This window comes from Somniosus microcephalus, chromosome 10, assembly GCF_052327205.1.
Source record: "Somniosus microcephalus isolate GS21.2 chromosome 10, FLI_Smic_1.0, whole genome shotgun sequence".
Lineage (NCBI taxonomy): Eukaryota > Metazoa > Chordata > Chondrichthyes > Squaliformes > Somniosidae > Somniosus > Somniosus microcephalus.
Genome location: NC_140996.1, coordinates 134,872,516 through 134,889,018, shown reverse-complemented (window position 1 = coordinate 134,889,018; position 16,503 = coordinate 134,872,516). Strand labels below are relative to the sequence as shown.

General features: G+C 45.7%; 1 protein-coding gene across 13 annotated transcripts in view; it reads right to left on the bottom strand.

The window, feature by feature from the left end:
- sytl2a (synaptotagmin-like 2a) overlaps positions 1 to 16,503 on the bottom strand; it is a 156,161-nt gene that overhangs the window by 98,407 nt on the left and 41,251 nt on the right. The gene's annotated exons all lie outside the window — the stretch shown is intronic.

Genomic DNA, 16,503 nt, shown 5'->3' with positions numbered 1-16,503 from the left:
AGGTGCTCGCTGGTCGCCTGATACAGTGGCACTCGCACGGGCCAGCACTGCAGCATGCGCAGCAAACAGCTGAAGAACAGACTACTGGGCTGCTGCTGCACGGCGAGTGCCCTGGCGATGCCTGGCTGATCCAGCGAGGGTGGCAGCAGTTAGTGCCCGTGTGGCCCTGGTCTGTGTCCGCATGACAACAGCCAGTGAATGGACGGCACGACTGAGCACTTGGCTCGAAGCCGCCTGTGCTGCCGCGAAGTCCTGTAGACTCCTGGCCTGTGCTGCACTGAATTGATCCAGACTCCTGGCCTGTGCTGCTCCAAATTGCTGCACACTCCTTGACAAAAGACTCAATGGAGTCAGGCATCCTTGCCACTGCAGCCATGAGCTCATTGTGCCTGCGGTCAGTCTGGACGGCCATTTCCTCCAGGAGCCGCACCTCCTCTGCTCTGACCGTCGCAGGACTGGAGGCCGCACTCACCCTCTGGGGAGAAGTCCGCCGAGCTTCCCCACCCCTCCCGCGTTGCTGCAGGCCGCTGGGCCCCGGAGCTTCACTCTCCTCCGGCCCTTCCCCCCGGCTCCCCTCCAGGGAAGACGTGTCCCCTTCATCGCCATGGGCTGGCGCGGCTGAGGGTGGCACTGATGGGCCGACTTCCTCTTCCTCTAATTCGGAAGCGCTGACAGTGGCAGCTTGAGGGCCCGCCTCCTCACCTGGCGATTCACCATCTGAAAGCAGGAAGGCACAAGAGTAGCTTTAGAGTGAGGACAGGGCGGCAGCGAGGGAGGCATGAGTGCTGCCATTCACTGCATTGGTCAGACAGTGGCAAAGGATGCTGATCTGAGGCGCAAGTGGAACGAGAGAGGTCAAAAAGGTGATGCCCTTACCATTGGTGCCCAGAACAGGGTCGGCATCTCCGCTGGCGACGGGGCCAATCAGCCGGCCTGCCATAATGCGCTCCACACGCTGGTCGAGGTCGGAGAGCTCTTTGACGTCAGGACGGCCTCCCCGGTCTCAGTGCGTTTCCGCCGGTTGTGCGCCACCTTGGCCTGCAAGAGAAAGGACGGCCTCTAAGTACAGTGTGAAGCCCTGATCTTGTCTGCACTGCCTCCCATGGTCGAATAGCTTGTATAGTGTGTAAAGTGCTGAATGTGCAAGTGATTTTCATGCCAGTCCCATAGCTGCTGGATGAGGGCTGGCCATTAGGGCTTTCAGGTCCCTTTGCCCATAAAGTGAGATGCACATGCAGGGATGAGGAGGACACTGGAAAGGGTACTCACCCTGACAACCCGAGTGAGGTCGTTGAACTTTTTCCGGCATTGCACAGGAGTCCTGGCAACCACGCTGTTGGAAGACACCCTGTTTGAGACCTCCCTCCAGGCTTTCCGGTAGGCGCTGGGCAGCGGCCTCTTGCCACCTTCTGGGAACAGAACATGGCGCCTGCGCTCCACTCCGCCAACCAGCACCCTCAGGTCACCGTCGCTGAAGCGCTGCGCTCTCTCCCTGGCCCTCTCCATAGCCCTGGGCGTTGTGCAGATGAAGCTGAAGTGGTCAGGCCTAGGTTGAGGGCTGCAGTGTGCAGGGCGTGGCAGGCAAACAAATCCACCCTCCCCCTTTAAGAGCTGACTGGCGCCAGAGTGTCTGCCGTCAATCAACAACTCGCCGCACCGGCGCTGCGCCCGGCCTCGGGGGTATCGCTCAGCACCGCCGGCTTAGCGCCTAAAGATAGTCGTGCATCGCCTGTTTTAGCGCAGCAGCAACCTCTTGGGGCGATGCGACTGAATATCGGCGAAGGTGGCGCGACTTTGCGCCGGGCGCAAACTTTAGTGGCCACCCGACTTTAGCGCCCCAAAAGTGGCTATACTGAATTTCTAGGCCTTAATGTTTACAACTAAAGATTTTCATCCTGGACTGATGTGGGACAGGAAAACTAGCAAGATTCAGGAGGGGCTAAATTGGATAGCCCCCGAAAACAGGCATGGGGAATCATGATATGCAATTACCCCACGCCCGTTCAAAGTAATGCAGGCAGCATGGCATCGTCGTGTTGACTGTTCATCATCATGAATGCTAACCGCACTGTTGATTGGCTGCATACATCACTGAGGGGCCCAAAAGCATAATTTGCTAGCACTACTTAAAAGTAGCCTGCACTGTTTAAAGATAGCCTGCAACTCTTAAAAGGGGAGGTGCACTGTGGCTGGAGCAGGTGCCGAGAGTCTTTTGTGAGCTGAATCTGACCTAGAAAAAAAAGAGAATGGCTGAACACAAGAGGGCGTGGGCACCCAGGTTTTCCAACGCTGCACTGGAGGTCTTGGTGGGGGAGGTGGAAAGGTGGAGCGTCATCCTGTACCCACAGGGGGCCAGGAGGCACCTCCAGACACAGTGAAAAGGCAGTGGGAGCAGATAACCACAGAAGTCAATGCCAGGATTTTAGCCCCAAGGACCAAGAGGTTTAATGACCTCACACAAGTGGTCAAGGTCAGTGAATACATCTTCAAATGCCATATCCTACCAACTGCACTGTGGCTGGAGCAGGTGCTCACATTACCACACCCCTATCATTGTTCTCTGATTTGCCTCACTATCTCTCAGCTTAATATACCTTTTAAGGTTTAAACAAAAAAATAAAGGCTACATCAGGTGTGTAATCAGATAACTCATTTTCTCTTACACAGAGCCACTCTATTTAAAGAAAAAACACATTCAATATGTATTTGATCACAGTAAAGCTTTTGAAATTTGTGCTATTACTTCAAATAATTCTGAAAAACATGTGAGCAGAAACTGCTAGAAGCTAAATTAAAAAATCCTTAGTATAGCTGATTAAATGGTTCTGATGCATTTGTTTTGGGATGTGGGCAACACTGACAAAGCAGTTTTTAATGCCCATTTCTAGTTTCACTGATTGTATTAAGAGTCAAATCAAATAGCTTGGGATTGAAGTCACATGTAGGGGTGGCATGTCCCTTCCCTGAAGGACATTAGTGAACAAGTTGGGTTTTCATGATAATCCAACACTTTCACGGCCACTTTTTCCTGATGCCAGATCACGATTTACCAGCTTTATTGAATTCAATTTCACAATAAAGAGGTTAGGAAAGAAATCCAAAAAAAATTAGCAAGACAATTTCAGAAATCACAGAAACAAACAGACACTGTCTGTGTGGAGTTTGCACATTCTCCCCGTGTTTGCGTGGGTTTTCTCCGGGTGCTCCGGTTTCCTCCCACAGTCCAAAGATGTGTAGGTTAGGTTGATTGGCTATGATAAATTGACCCTTAGTGTTAGGGGGATTAAACTCGCGGGGATAGGGTGGGATATGTGTTGGTGTAGGGGTTACGGGGAACGGGTGGGATATGTGTCGGTGCAGGCTCGATGGGCCGAAATGGCCTCTATCTGCACTGTGGGGTTTCTGTGATTCTGTGATCTGTGACAATTTCATTTTGTAATTCCTCTTTATCAAGGAATATAAAAAGAAATAGTAAAGTATTCTATAGATATATAAATAACAAAAGGAAAATTTAGGGACAGGGCCAATAAGGGATGTACAAGATAAATTCACAGGTATTGACAATGAAATTGCAGAAATATTGAATACAGTAGTTACTTTGCCTTAGTTTTTAAACTAGGAAGACTAACAAGGTGGGTATGACATTCGAAGAGATCAAAAAGATATCAAGACATTTAAGATAGATAGGAGGGAGGTAATTGATTGACAAACTTGGAGAGGATAAAACTCCAGCTCCGGATCAATTGCATCCGCATATACATCTAAAAATTAAATAGAAAAAGGGAATAGTGCCAGAGGACTGGCAGACAGCGATTGTTAGTCCTAGATTCAAAAAGGGAGATAGAACAAAGCCAGGAAACTATAGACCAGCTAGTTTAATGTCAGTGGTAGGAAAGATAGCAATTGAAAATGTAATAAAGAATAGTCAGCATGGATATCAAAAGGGAAGATCATGCTTGACCAACCTTATCGAATTCTTTGAAGTCACAGAATGACTAGATAAGGGTAACAGATTGGATTTAATATACATAGACTTTCAAAAGACCTTCGATAAGGTAGATGTGGAGAAGATGTTTCCACTTATGGAGGGTGGTGGGGAGTCCAAAACTAGGGGCCTTAAATATAAAAGATAGTCACTAATAAATCCAATAAGGAACTCAGGAGAAACTTCTTCACTCAGAGTGGTGAGAAAGTGGAACTCGCTACCACAGAGTGGTTGAGGGTAATAGCATAGATGCATTCCAAGGGAAGATAGATAAGTACTTGGGGGAGAAAGGAATAGAAGCATGTGTTGATAGAGTGAGATGAAGAAAGATAGGAGGCGCCGCCTGTGGAGCATAAATACCAGCATAGACCTTATAGTAATCTGGGATGTAATGTTTAAGTTATCCACCAGATGGAGCCAAATATCAAGGGATCACATTCACCAGTATTTAAGGTAATGGGTCACGGATTCAATGTCCTGGTACACCAGTTTATAAGGTAATGTGGCATTGCATTATGGGTATGACTCAGAGGTGAATCCTCCATCTTGGTGCTCGTGCAGTAAGAAATGGTGCTTTGCCTCCAGCTGTAAGAGATATGTTTCTCTGCTACACCGTGTAATAAACAGTTGGGTTTTGTTCCTAAGATCTCGCTTATCTCAGTTTCTGACCTTACCACTCGGATATCACAGACCTGTTGGGCCAAATGGATGGTTTCTGTGCTGTAAATTCCATGTATGTATCTATGTATGTAACTATGAATGTAACTTGCCATGGTGGATTTGAAGTCACGATTTTCGGGCTCTATTCCAGTACCATGGGGTTCTACTCCAGTATCATAACTTTTAGGCGGACTGCACACCACATGCACTGCAATGGTTCAAGGCGACAGCTCACCACCTTCGAGGGCAATTAGGGATGGGCAATAAATGCGAGCCTTGCCAGCAATGCCCACATCCTGTGAATGAATAAAAAGACTACGATACCCTCTAAAATGCAGTGCACTGCACATGCTCAGACTACACAATCCAATTTTGATTTACAGCTCTGGATAAAAGTATCAAATCCAAGCCTGGGCTTTTGGGAGGGCTTTAATGAAGGTGTCAGAAGATATAAGATATGGATAAATGAAATCATGCTATTGCAAAATATGCAATTTTTAATTTTTAAAAAAACATTTGATTCAGCCTTTGGACATTAGAAATTTCAGTTCCAGAGGCAAAAGATTCAGAATGCATGGAGTGATGTTGGGAACCCAATAGTTATAGATTGCAGAATCTCAGGGCGATATACTAACTATAAAATGGCAGGTATTGGGGTAGATTTTCATCCTCACTGTCTGGAAGTAATCTGGCGGAACCCACCCGTTATAGAACCAGTTTTATTTTCATTCCACTTAGGAATGACACATTCAATATTAAAAGGCCTTAACACAGTGCCATATACAGGAGTAACAGGACTTTTCAATTAAACATGCTCACAACATACCGAATTTTATAATAGATATACCATTTTCTCCTTATTAAGACAAATATGCTTCTCCACCCCTAAACTTTAGATCGAAGATACATTAAAAAGAGAATATCAAATTTATTTTCCTCTCCAGAGGAAGGTTTTGTCCACTGGCACTTCCAGTTCAGCCACAATCATGCTAGAATTTCTTCCGAGTTCCAAACACTGTATGCCTCTCTAAAAATATCAACAGCCAATCTCCATAAAAAGTCAAAGAATGAACATGCATTTATATACAGCCTTTCATAGCCTCAGGATGTTACAAAGTGCTTTGTAATGTATGTACCTTGAAGGGGGAGAACTACCTTTTACAGCTCATGTATACTGTAGTACCGGCAGTGACCACACCTGTATATAACATTGAGTAGTAATCTGAACAGTTCAGTTGTAGTCTGAGCCACGTTGAGTAAACACCGTTTGTACCGTTCTCCGCAGTCTGTGTCTGATTATACACGGGCATAACAGTGGTGACGAGGCAGATTTGAACCTACCTGCAACTCTGCATCACCTCCCAGGGATTCGCTCCTGGAGAACAGTGGAAGAAGGTCGAGTCCAGAAGCACGGGCGTCGACCACAGGCAACCGCCCAGTCATCCAGCAGAGATTTGAGCATCGCAGGGGAGGCTGTCGAGAGCCAGGCTTGGCTTTCCAGTCACGGTGGTCCAGCGAAATGGGCTGGCAACAGGTACTGCGCAGACCCGTCCCGGACAGCAGCGGGCTAGAGCCCGACCGAGCGGCACAGAAAAAGGCCGAGCAGCGTCGACCGGGGGGGGGGGGGGGTGGGGGGGGGGAAAGAGAGAGGGCAGAGCACACAGGGCGCAGCCGGTGTTCAGGACCGAGCGGCGTCAACGGGAGAGAGAGACGAGAGAGAGCAGAGCACAGCCGGTGTTCAAGGGCCGAGCAGTGTCAACGGGGGAAGAGAGGCGCGCAGGAAAACGCGAGGCGCTGCCATTGCCACGAGGACCGCAGAGAGCGGCATTGGCAGCAGCGCAGGAGCAGCGCGCGAAACCCACAGGACGTCGCCATTTGCCACGAGGACCGCCGAAAGCGGCGTTGGCAACAGCGCGGGAGACACCATTTTAAGCCGCAGCGGGGAAGAAAGGAAAGCGCGGGAGACGCCATTTTAAGCCAGTCTAACTACACCCAAAAATGCCAAAGGGTGGCAGTATCACAGCGTTCGACAATGAAGTCGAAGATTGGACGACATATGTCGAACGCATAGAAGCATACTGCAAGGCGAATGAAGTGCCAGATGACAAGAAAGCGCTGGTATTGTTGAATTCAATGGGTGCAAAAATGTATGGCTTACTACGAAACCTAGTAACCCCAGAGAAGCCAGTAGAAAAGGATTTTGAAAACATAGTGTCAATCCTACAAGACCACTTAAACCCCACACCGCTGCTGATAGCAGAAAGATTTAAGTTTCACAAAAGGAACCAGCATAAAGATGAAAGTAATGCTGAGTATTTAACGGAACTGCGCAAGCTATCGAGACACTGCCAGATTGGAACGGGACTAGCTTAAGGGACAAGTTTGTGTGTGGGCTTCAAAGTGAAGGAACCCAGAAACGGCTTTTATCTGAGAAGGACCTTACGCTGGAAAAGGCTTTCAGCATTGTGGTATCATATGAAGCAGCAGCACGGGGCGCTGCAGAGATACAACAGAGACCGCAAGAATATGGCACAAACGAAATGTCATATGGAACAGAGAAGTGCTATCGCTGCGGCAGAACAACACACGACCAGAATGATTGCTGGTTCAAAGATAAAGTGTGCAGACAGTGTGGAAAAGTAGGACACATAGCACGAGTCTGCAGGTCGGGAAAGAAAACCAGCAATAAGAAACCGACCAAAGAAAAGTACAAGAAGGTACATAAGATGATGGCGAATAGTTCAGACGAACAAAAGAGTGATAACGACTCTGAAAGCAGGGAACTGAGTTGTCTGAAACTACATAATGTGATCACAACAGAGGATCACCGAACCATTTGGGTCACTCTCAAGATAGCAGGAGTCCAGGTAAAGATGGAATTGGACAAAAAATTTTAAGGCCAGACCGGTACCTTATGCGATCCGCCCAGCCGTCGAAACAGAGCTGGAGTGTCTGGATCGTTCAGGTGTACTGTCCAAGGTAGACTGGAGCGAGTGGGCTACACCCATCGTCCCCGTGATTAAAAAGTCGTTGAGCAGCACGCCTGGGGAACCAAGGAAGGTTCGCATCTGTGGGGACTTTAAGGACAGCACGGTGGCATAGTGGTTAGCACTGTTGCCTCACAGCGCCAGGGACCCGGGTTCGAATCCGGCCTCGGGCGACTGTCTGTGTGGAGTTTGCACATTCTCCCCGTGTTTGCGTGGGTTTACTCCGGGTGCTCCGGTTTCCTCCCACAGTCCAAAGATGTGCGGGTTAGGTTGATTGGCTATGATAAATTGACCCTTAGTGTTAGGGGGATTAAATACGTGGGGTTACGGGGATAGGGTGGGATATGTGTTGGTGCAGGCTCGATGGGCCGAAATGGCCTCTATCTGCACTGTGTGGTTTCTGTGATTTCTGTGATTTCTGTAACAGTGAACCCGGTCCTTCACACCGTACAATATCCACTTCCGCAGATTGAAGATATTTTCACCTCACTATCTGGAGGGAAACACTTCACTAAGATTGATCTGGCCCAGGCGTATCTGCAAATGGAGGTAGAAGCATCATCAAAAAAAATACCTCACAATCAACACCCATAAAGGTCTCTACCAATACAACTGGCTGGTATTTGGGGTAGCATCAGCTCCGGCTATTTGGCAGAGGGCAATGGAACAAGTCCTGCAAGGGATCCCAGGGACCCAGTGTTATTTGGACGACATCCTGGTCACGGGCGAAAATGACAGTGATCACCTTGCCAACCTGGAGCAGGTGCTCACTAGATTGCAGGAATATGGGCTCCGAGCTAACCGCCCCAAATGCGAGTTTTTTAGAAAACAGATCTCGTATTGTGGCCACGTTATCGATAAAGAGGGGTTACATAAGTCCCCAGAGAAGATTGAGGCAGTAGTCAAGGCTCCAGCAGCGGAAAATGTGTCACAACTGCGGTCGTTCCTCGGGCTGGTAAACTACTACCATAAGTTCTTGCCAAATTTGTCTACAATACTACACCCACTGAACACCCTACTGCAAACTGGGGTGCCATGGAAGTGGAGTGATGAATGTAGACGAGCTTTCCAGAAGAGCAAAACACTAATCACATCGAAAGAGGTATTGGCCCATTACAACCCAGCATTACCAATTCGGTTGGCATGTGATGAGTCACCCTACGGCATTGGAGCGGTGCTGTCGCACAAATTCTCAGACGGCTCAGAGAGGCCAATAGCCTTTGCGTCACGATCACTAACCTCAGCCGAGCGTAACTACGCCCAGATTGACAGGGAGGCCCTCAGCCTAGTGTGGGGAGTGAAAAAGTTCAATCACTATCTGCACGGGCAGAAATTCACCTTGCTGACTGATCACCAGCCTCTTGTCTCCATTTTTAATCCAAAGAAGGGCGTTCCGGTGATGACTGCGCAACAACTACAAAGGTGATCACTTTTTCATGGGGTGCTCCAATATGAGATTGAATATAAGGGCACGAAACAGCATGGAAATGCTGATGGGCTATCACGCCTGCCACTGCCTACTGCAGAGGAAGCACCAGCAGTGGATCCTGTCGAAATATTCCATTGGACTATAGTTGAATACCTACCGGTAACTAACGCTTGTATCGAAAAGGAAACCCGAAATGACCAGACACTGTCTCGGGTATATGATTTGACGGTGAAGGGTTGGCCAGCACATGGCGACTCACTGTTGCCAGCATTCTCGACAAGGAGAGAACAGCTGTAAGTGTGCCGGGGGACATTGATGTGTGGATCCCGAGTGGTAATTCCACCCAAGTTAAGGGATAGAGTGCTCAATGAGCTTCATGAGGGTCATCTGGGAGGGGTAAAAATGAAAAGCCTAGCCAAGGCTTATGTGTGGTGGCCGGGAATCGATAAACAAATCGAGGACCTGACCAAGGGCTGCTCAGGATGCCAGAAAGTCCAAAATGCACCACCACAGGCCCCTCTACACCCATGAGAGTGGCCCTCAGCTCCATGGCAACGGGTGCATATTGATTTTGCTGGTCCATTCATGGACTCAATGTTTTTAATAGCCGTGGATGCGCACTCGAAATGGCCTGAGGTCATCAAAATGTCCTCCACCACCACGGAGAAAACTATTGCAGTCCTACGGACCATTTTTGCCAGGAATGGCTTGCCAGAACAGATTTGCTCCAACAACGGACCACAGTTTAAGTCCGAAGAGTTCCGGAGGTTCTTGAAAAAGAATGGGGTAAGGCATTACACATCCGTCCCGTATCATCCAGCCACAAATGGATTGGCTGAGAGGTTCGTACAAACCTTTAAGAAGGCAATAAAGGCTATGTACAATGACAATATTCCACTGCAGCACAAGGTGGACAATTTCCTGTTCGCCTACCGGAATGCGACACATGGCAGTCACCAACCAGGCCCCAGCCATGATGTTCTTTAACCGAAGGTTAAGATTTCGCCTGGATTTGCTCAGACCAAACGTACGAACAGATGTTGAGAGTAAGCAATTCCAGCACATCCATGAGAAGCCAACAAGGAGCTTCAATGTAAGGCAACCAGTCTTGGCCCGCGACTACCGAACAGAAAAATGGCAGCCAGGAACGATATGCACACGGCAGGGCCCACTAATGTACACAGTGGACGTTGGGGAGAGCATCGTGAGATGCCATGCTGACCAGATCCTAGAGTCACAGGAACAAGTCAACCCCATGCCTCGCCCATACGTACTTGGTGATGAACCCGACGTACAGGTAGCATCTACCCCAGAAACAGTAGCATCGGAAGCTGATGAACCAACCGACAACAGGGGGCCAGAATCGCCTCCGCACCAAGAGCAAGACACTCGGGAAAGGCGCTATCCAGAAAGGATCAGGAAGCCTCCCCAAAGACTGAATTTATAAATAGACTATTTTCAGCTAATGTTGCATGTTAAAAGTGTTAATTGTAATTAGTTTGATATTTAATTGTTAAGAGTGTTATGGTACTGTTAATCAAAAGGGGAGGAATTGTAATGTATGTACCTTTAAGGGGGAGAACTACTTTTTACAGCTCATGTATACTGTAGTACCAGCAATGACCACACCCGTATATAACGTTGAGTAGTAATCTGTACAGTTCAGTTGCAGTCTGAGCCATGTTGAGTAAACACCGTTTGTACCGTTCTCCGCAGTCTGTGTCTGATTATACACGGACATAACATGCTTAACAGCCAATAAACTACCTTTGAAATTGTTGTCATTATAGGAAAGTGTAGCAATTTGTACATAGCAAGGTCCCACAACTAACGAGAAGATAAATGACCAGATAATAAGTTTTAGCTGTTAGTTGAGAGATAAATGTTGGCCAGGACACCAGGAGAACTCTATGCTCTTCTTTGAATAATGCCATGGGAACTTTTACATCCACCCAAGAGGGTAGACAGGTCCTCGGATTGAAGTCTCATCTGAAAGATGGCATCCTCCAACAATGCAGCACTCCCTCCGAGTGTGCGTGATTGTGTGCAGGGGGGAAATAAGAAATTGTAATCTGAGGACAATATACTGTGCAACATGGAGAGTGCACAATTCAGTTTACATTGAATCACAACACATTAAAGAGCAATTGTAATAAGTTGTGAAGTAAGGCTGTCCAAAAATATTTTTCCCCTAGTTAAATTTGTCTGAATCATGAGGCAGTCAGTGTAGTAATTGAGTGTCCATGGCTTTTGTAATTTGTGCAAGTCAACAACATTATTAAATAAGGACAAATCAAAAATTATGCAACAATCGCTGCTTTTGTTCACCGCCTTTTGGATCATTTTTAATCAAATGGGAGGAACGTCAAGTCAAATTATTACATATAAACAATTAAGAGTTCTTGCATAATTTCTAATGGTCACATGGCAAGTTTCAAAGATTGTGGTGGAATGCCCCACCTGGAAAATAAATGAACAAACATATTTACATAGTGCCTTATATCCCGAGGATGCCTTAATGTGCTTCATAACCGATTAGTGGGCCGGAATTTGCTGGAGCAGGGTTTTACAGCATAGAAACAGGCCATTCGGCCCAACCAGTCTATGCCGGCATTTATGCTCCACGCGAGCCTCCTCTAGTCTTTCCCCATCCATCTCTATCAACATAACCCTCTATTCCCTTCTCCCTCATGCTTATCTAGCCTCCCCTTAAATGCATCTATACTATTCACTTCAACCACTCCCTGTGGTAGCGAGTTCCACATTCTCACCACTCCATCTCTTGGCGTGCCTGGTTAGTTAGAATTTTTACTTCAGCTCAAAAATGTTTTGCCCTGTAAGCTGCTGGAAGTGCAAGTTGACAATGGGACAGTGAGGGCAACAGGGACCTAAGTGAACCAACAGTCTAGCTCCTTAACCAATGAGATTTAAGGATTGATAAATAAACAGAGGAAAGACAGAGGAGGATGAATTAGCGTGGGTGAATTCAATGTCAAATCAAGTACAGAAAGAGAAATAGAGATGGAAAGAAAGAGTGGATTAAGTCAGAAAGAAAAAATGTAAAAATTTAAAATGACATTTTTAAAATCTCCAACAACATTTCACTACCTTCACAGTTTAAATTGTTCACTTTCTGGGCCAGAGAGGTTGATTGGCAATTGCCAATTATCACATCGTTAAAAGGATACTTGTGCTATTAATTACTAGACTTAACTTTGTGTTGAACTTAATGGGCAATGAATGTGCAAATCTAGCAACTTCCTGAAACTGACAGGGAGCTTAAGGGAAAGATGCGATTTTCACAAAGCTAACGGCAGAGCAGCACAAATCATCCAGCAACTTGCGGTGATTCGCAATTCACGGGCTCTCTTCCTTGCCACAAGTTGCTGGCCGATTTGCACATTAGTAATGGCGGTGTCGTTCACACGCCATTATTTTTTCAGAAACTTCTGGCCCAATTACTTTTGGATTGCAGCCACTTATGTAGGCAAGGAAAGTAGCCATTTTGCACACAGTAAGGTGCCATAAAAAGAAAATGAGATGAATAATTAGTTAATCTGTTTTTGGTTGAAGGAGAAATGATGCCCAGAACATCAAGAGGATTCATTGCTCTTCTTCAAAATAGTGCCATGGGATATTTTATACCCATCTGAACAGACAGATGGGGTCTTTGTTTAACATCTTATCTGGAAGATGGTGCCTCTGCAGCACCCCCTGGTACTTCACTAAAGTATCAGGCTAGATTACGTGCTCAATGGAGGGATTCATGACGCACAACTTTCTGACTCGATTAAACTTTGCATGGAAAGAGTTTTTTTTAATTTTTTTTATAAATACTTCATTTAAACTGTGCATCTAGGAAAGCTACACAGAACACAGAGGAACAACTGCCCAGAATATGTTCACAATTGCAGAGTATTGGATGTTGTTTTATTTTTGTTCTTTGGCAATTCATGCATTTTCCTAACCTGCAAGTATCCTTCCATAATCTCCTCAGCTAAGACAATAGGCTGGAGACCTGTGTAAAGATCTTTATTAATGCTATTCTATAGTCGCTGGTAGGTGTGAAGCAATGGTTGCCCTACATGGTTTGTCTAATTCTTCAATTTTCTCTCCTTATGGAGAAGCACCTAAACTTCATTTCAGCACCACAGCTATATGGCCGAGATTGCAAACTCAATGTGAGAGGGACAGTATGGTTTTAGTGGGATAGTCACTCGACTTGGTACTGGGGGACCTCTGTTTCAATCCAATCCAGACTAATGCTATGAAAGTTACTTTTATATGAGTTTAATGACCAATGGTGAAATAAGTTTGGGCAGTCTCAATCCAATACTACTGGGCATGAGACCACAGCGCAAAACTACCCTTTATTTTGGCACTAATCGCCAAGCTGACTCAAATATGTGGAGTTTGAGATAAATGACCAGATAATCTATTTTAGGGGTGTTGCTCAAGGAGTAAATGTTAGCCCGGCGGCAGGAGAACTCCCTACTCGTCTTCGAAGAGTGTCATGGGATCTTTATGTCCACCTGAGGGAGCAGAAAGGGCTTAGGTTCAATGTCTCATTCAAAAATCAGCACCTCCAACAGTATAATACTACACTGAAGTGTCAGGCTGGATTATGTGCTTGAATCCATGGCCTTCTGATTCAGAGGTAGGAGTGCTACCACTGAGCCAAATCTGACTATTGCTCAAGTTTACTGTTCTATGAATTAAGGGAATGAAGATGGGGACAGTAAGTGATTTGGAAGGAACAAGGGCATCAAAGGCAGAGGCGAGAGACAGTTGCTCGGAGCCAGCAGAAGCTGATCCCAGATGCACATGGGGAAGTGAAGAATAACCCAAGGGAAAAATCAAGGAGCATAATTTGATCTCGGAGGCTAGTGGAGGAGCAGAGAATGATGCAGGTATATGCTGCAGCAGCAAAGCAACATCTAGGAAACCAAGAGCAAGTACATCCCAGAAACCAGAAAAATTGAAGATTGGTGATAAACTAGGGAACCAGTGAAGGAGCAGGATTAATCCAAGGACATAAATATGACTGTTGCTTTACGGTAACTTAATGAGTGAAATGCATTTTTATTGCACAGAATTCTGAGAATCTTTTCAATGTTTTAGGGACTGAATTCTGAACGTTTTTGTAGTATTGAACATGATATTTTAAAAGTTGTTCACCCCATTATTTGAAATAGATGTCCACTAAAACAGCACATACAGGAATTTAATATGAGTGCACAGAGAAATTTGAACTCCTTAAGGTCACAGAGATGACTAGTGTGGGAAGCACAAAACAATCACATTGGGGGCTCTTCAAAGGTTGGCATTAATGTATCTAGTTAAAATGGAATAGGAGAAAGCTCAACTCTGCTGGTTCATATTTGGCCCCTTGGTGCTTCAGCATCGAACAGAACTTTTCCAAAACTTCATAGCTGAAGCACAGCCACTTGAAAGACAGCTTGTGAGAACGATCTTCAAGTTTGTTGGGTTGATGAATCCTGCCAGAATGGTCTAGCTCTCCTCAGGTACTGCTCGATTAATCTGGCTTCCCTTATAGCTTCTGGCTGCTCCTCTTCTTCCAACATGTATATCATGTAAAGTGGAATTCCCATTGGAAAGCACATTTTGCATCGATCAGATACTTGCTCCCTAAACAGCAAGGAGGACAGTAGCAGACTTCAGGAGGACACAGACTGGTGAAATGGGCAGAAACATGGCAGATGAAATTTAATGCAGAGAAGTGTGAAGTGATGCATTTGAAAGGAAGAATGAGGAGAGGCAATATAAACTAAAGAGGGGGTGCAGGACCTGGGGATTCATATACACAAATCTTTGAAGGTGGCAGAACAAGTTGATAAGGTTGTCAAAAAGCATACGGGATGCTGGGCTTTATAAATAGAGGCACAGAGTAAAAAAGGAAGTTATGTTAAACCTTTATAAATCACTGGTTAGGCCTCAGCTGGAATATTATGTCCAATTCTGGGCACCACACTTTAGGAAGGATGTTAAGGCCTTGAAGAGGGTGCAGAGGGGATTTACTAGATATGCAGGACTTCAGTTACGTGGCAAGACTATAGAAGCTGGGGTTGTTCTCAGCGCAGAGAATGGTTTTGAGACAGTAAATAAGGAGAAATTTTATCCAGTGACAGAAGGGTCAGTAACCAGAGGACACAGATTTAAGGTAATTGGCAAAAGAACCAGAGGCAAGATGAGCAGAATTTTTTTAAATATATTCACAGCAAGTTATTGTGATCTGGAATGCACTCCAGATACAATAGCAACTTTCAAAAGGGAATTGAATAAATACTTGAAAAGGAAAAAATTGCAGGGCTATGGGGAAGAGCAGGGGAGTGGGACTAATTGGATAGCTCTTTCAAAAGAAACAGCAAAGGCACGATGGGTCAAATGGCCTCCTTCTGTGTTGTATGATTATGAATCTATGAATTATTTTTATGTAGAAGCCACTCCATAGATAGGTGAGGGTTTCCAGATTAAAACTGCAAGAATTTTGCAGATTCCTGCAGTCAATCCCAAGAAATGGCCAGAGGTTTGCAAAAGCAACCTTACCTTCAGCAGCTTCCCTTTAAACAACCACTACTGCCTTGATGATCAGGTCCTGACAACTGCGCTTGCAATATTGTAGCGTACAATCTAATAATGACACAAATGTGGAAGTCATGGAATTTAGGGTGAATGATGCCATCACAACCTCACACCATGATTTACATATCTTGCCATTGATGGTGCTGGCACTTCTTTGCCCAGCCTAAAACGTGCTAGAATTTCTGATGTAGCACTTTTGTGGCAGAATCTCAGGCCCTCAGTTTCTCTCATCTACTTTCATAGCTCATTCCTTTGATACTGGAAATCTACCTCATGGCTCTTCTCCAAAGTGCCCTCCAGAGCTTGAATGTTTTCATTGGGTCTTAATAACTAAACCCAATAGAATTCAACTAAACCCAATAGAACTCAATTCTATGTAATTCAAGGTGCGGTCTGACCAGAACACAATACTGTTTTAGCATAACCTCCTCAGATTTGTACTCTATTGATTTGGCAATATAGTTCAGCAATGTTTACAGCTGCTCTGCAGGATCCTCACATGCTATGTGCCACTTCTACCAACACCCTCAGATCTCTCTGAACCTCAGCTTTAGCTACTTCTAAACAGTTTAGAAAGTATGTATAACCACTATTTTTTCCTCCCATATTTAATTTTCAACACTTATCTGTATAAACTTTCAGCTGGCAATTTCCTGCCCATTTGCAAATTTCATCTAAATCATTCTGTAGGTCCCTGGTTGCTTCCCCAAAATCCAATCTGCACCCTACCCAATAGCCCCCCATCCACACCCATTGGGTATCATGAGCAAACTTGACTACTTTGCATTGAGTTTCTGAATCCAGGTTGTTAACTAAAATTAGAAACAGTCCGACATCAC